This window comes from Ixodes scapularis, unplaced genomic scaffold (genome assembly GCF_016920785.2).
Source record: "Ixodes scapularis isolate PalLabHiFi unplaced genomic scaffold, ASM1692078v2 PGA_scaffold7__128_contigs__length_106722199, whole genome shotgun sequence".
In the NCBI taxonomy this organism is placed as follows: Eukaryota; Metazoa; Arthropoda; class Arachnida; order Ixodida; family Ixodidae; genus Ixodes; species Ixodes scapularis.
Window position 1 is genome coordinate 31,664,824 of NW_024609882.1, and position 3,895 is coordinate 31,668,718.

General features: G+C 45.1%; 1 pseudogene; it reads left to right on the forward strand.

Moving 5' to 3' along the window:
• The first annotated feature begins 1,681 nt into the window (after nt 1-1,681).
• LOC115316294 lies at nt 1,682-2,353 on the forward strand (annotated as a pseudogene).
• Nucleotides 2,354-3,895: the final 1,542 nt, after the last annotated feature.

Sequence of the window (3,895 nt, forward strand, 5' to 3'; positions counted from 1 at the left end):
GGTGAAGGGCCGCGGTGTTTGCGATCACGATTGGAAGGAGATGATGAGCGCCGTTTTTGACCAAGGCGGGGATCATCAGCGTCGTTAGGGTGGTTTTAGAGCCGGTTGGTTTCATATGGCGTGAAGTACCGGGAGCTAGATCCGGTTCTTGCAGTGTCCGACAGCCGACGGTGACAGAAGCGCGAAATATGACCTGGTATACTGATCACCCTAGAAGCAAGTTGGTCGACGGTCGATGAAGTAGTTCGGAGGAACTACGTAGCGGAGGAGCCCAGGGTCGTTGTTCAGCAAAAAGGCCTGGAGAAAGATGTTCGAGCGTCGGGATGGCACATCGTGATTGGCTGATAAGCTGGTAGAGGTAAAGATATGGCCTCAGCGGGAGGGGGTGAGAATCGATACAACTCAGTTCGAATGAGTGCTCGTAACTCGTCAGAGGTAAGATGTGCATCTGTTGACAAGCTTCGTTAAGGCGAAAGAGACAAAACGGCGATTTTTTTTTTAAATTACTGTTCGGATGAGGGAAGCGATGTCACCGGTCGATAACAGTAGGGAGGACGCAACGCAGTTCTAGAGGCGAGTGATGTTTTCTGCTCCTGAAATGCGCCGATTCCGAACTGCTTCCCATCGATAGCACTGTTCCTGGAGATCGGCGACTGTGGTTAGGTTGTGAAAAATCAGCATGTTTAATGCGTCTTTTGCAATGTGGTGAAAAATATGTAGAAGGACAAAACAAAAGTTAGACATGAAACAGACATTTCATTGGTTAAAGTACATTCTCTGGAGTGGATATATTAGGAGGCAGATAGGTGGTTCTCTTCTGTCATGGTTCTGGTAGAGAATAAATTTTTCTTTGCAATTTTGCGAACGAACACAGGAGTTATTTTTGGGGGGATGGTCATGTCTAGTGCGTCTAGTCTTTTTGTTAGAGTACTTTTTTAGTTGCGTCCTAATGTTTACATTATACCACCTAAGGAAAATAGAGGAAAATTAGAAGACGGGAAAGACTGGTCAAAACAAAAACGCAACAAAAAATTAAAGGAAATGAAATGTCCCTCGACAAAACAGAAGCTTATGTTGCATAATTGCTCTCCGCTGCCAATCAACAATCGGCCTAAGGCCAAGGAAAGCCTTCTCCTACTGGTTCATATTCTAAAAACGACTTTCAAAAGATGCAACCGGACAACGCTGCAGCCGCACCCGCGGCCCCAGGAAAAAGCCAAGGTCAGGCGACAAGCCGGATGAGTATCGAATCTATACTGCCACGGTTTCCTCCCGGGAGCTTGTGCATCAATTCTGTTTTTCTTCATGCCGACATGTCGGGCAGGCACTACCGTTCAATCGATTTTCGCGACGGACTCAAAGACGCCATCGATCTCCGTGAAGTGTTGTCTCTTGGACAGTTCCAAATGAGCCACGTTTGGATGGCTATACGCTAGTGAGTTCTGAAGCCGCAGAGAAGCTGAAATCAGCAAAAGAACTGACGGTGAAGGGCAAAAAGTACATGGTCATTGACCCGAACTCAAAAGACGTTAAGCTCAAGCTGCTCTGGCTTCCGTTGTACCTAGAAGATAAAAAGATTGCTGAAGCATTGTCGCCATTTGGAACCGTACGTAGCGTCTCGAGGGAAAAGTGGCGCGTGCCAGGGATGGAATGCATAAAAACGCTGAACAGAGAGGTCTGTCTGACTCTTCATGACATGGCGACATCGGAAGATATTCCCCATCCGCGAGTTGCCGGTATACAGTCCCTTCTGGTCATACCCGGACGACCACTCTTCTGTCTGAGATGTAAGAAACTTGGTCACATACGCAGGCAGTGTCGCACCCCAAAGTGTGCGCGTTGCAACAGATTCGGACACGAAAGTGACGAGTGCTACTCCAGCTATGCAGCCGTGCTACGGGGCTCTGGCACAGAACCAGATGCCAACCAAGAGTTCATGGATATTTCCGAAGTCGTAGACGCCACTGGAGAGGTTCTCCCAACTCAAGCCGAGTGTGCAGAGTCCGAACCTCCTATTTCCGATAAGAACGAAAATCCAGCTGTCAAGGAAGTCTCGGAAACACCACAAACCAGATCGGAGACAGATGATGATGGAAAAGACTCACGAGAAAGCTACGACAAAAACACCCCGTGACCACGGAAGTTAACTCAGCAGCCTGCAGATCTTGCTGAGAAGCCGACGACGTCAGAAGGCAACGACAACCTACCGGACTCAATGGACGTGACCAAAGGCAGTTCCAAGGACACTAACGACACCAAACGAAAACAAGATGCACCACCTGACACCACCGCCGCGAGTAAGCGGAAACCTACCTTGCACCCAAGCTGCTACTGTTTAAACTGAAATCCATAGCCCCTCTTCTCTCCCTCCCCTCCTTCTCCATCTCTCCCTCCCCCTTTCTCTCCACCTTTCCTTCTATTTGATGGCCCTCGTTTTGCAACACTAAATGTCAGAGGCTTCAATTCTAGAAAAAAAAAAAACAATATCAGCTGAAACGCTTACTTGAAGATAAGGAGGTTGACTTTCTGGCCGTACAGGAAACAAAGCTCTCAACAGATGATGAGGTAGAGCGTGCCCTGCAGCATTTTCTGCGTGACTATGAGGTATGTGTCAGCCATGCCCTTGGTCAATCTGGGGTCTGTTTACTGTTTAATAAGAAGTCTTTCCAACTGTCTAAATTAATGGACATCGCAGACCTCTGCGGCCGCTTCATTATGTGCGACTTTCAGGTTTCTGACCTAAGGTGGAGTTATATGTATTTATGCTCAATGAGGTTAATAGCAGAATTGTGTTTTTTAATCACCTACGCCCATGCTGAATTTCTGATAGAATGTTAGTTCTTCTAGGATATTTTAATTGTGTTTGCGACGAAGTAGATAGAACTCCATTTAAACCGCGAATTGACAAAAGCGCACGTCTACTGCTGGACATAGTTGTCGAAGGAAATCTTTTTGATGTTGCCCCTTTCCAGCTGGAAGAAAAGCACCTGCAATTTACACACTTTCAATACTCCTCTCACGCGAGGTTATACAGAATCTACTGTTCTGTAGACCTAATTAACACTTTAAATGGTTATGTCGTAGAACCAGTATTTTTCACAGACCACTGCACGGTATTAGTAACTGTTGGGAGGAAGCAAAAAAAAAGAGTATAAATTGGAAGCTATGGAAACTAAATGTTCAATTATTAAAAGATAAAGTCTTTGTAGCCAGTGCGAAAGATCTAATCAAGCAAATAGGAGAAACAACCGAACATATATTTGTTAAATCGGAGCTCCTTAAACAAGAACTAAGACAGCTAGAAAGTGAGAGAGGTACCATTATTAAATTTCAGAAAGCTGAGACAGAAAAAGCATTGCTACGTAATTTGCGTGTTCTGGTAGAACTAGAATGCCAAAGTCCTGGGCAAGGTTTGGAAGATATAACTCGTACGAAAACCGAGTTGGACAAATTCCATCACGAGCGTTATCAAGGCGCGGTTGTGCGCTCCCATGCTGAAACATTTTGCTTAGGAGAACAGCCAACAAAAAGGGCAATGGAGGAGGAGAAACGGTATGCCATATCTAAAGAAATCCATGAAATAGAAGAGATCAACCTTATAGTTACAGATAAAGAAACTATAACACATTCCCTTTTTGAGCACTACCAAAATATATTCGGCAATTGTCCTGCCTCGACAGATCACGAATATTTAGATAAACTAGTTTCTTTGTTGCCTCAATTAGAAAAAGAATTTAAAAAAAAAGAATTGGAGACACCCTTTACCCTAGATGAAGTGGAGAAAACAGTGAATGCCCTTCCAAGACGAAAAACGCCAGGGCCAGACGGCATTCCTGCAGAATTTTATCAACTACAAAAAGACACTTTATGTCCCATACTGCTTGAGATTTTTCAA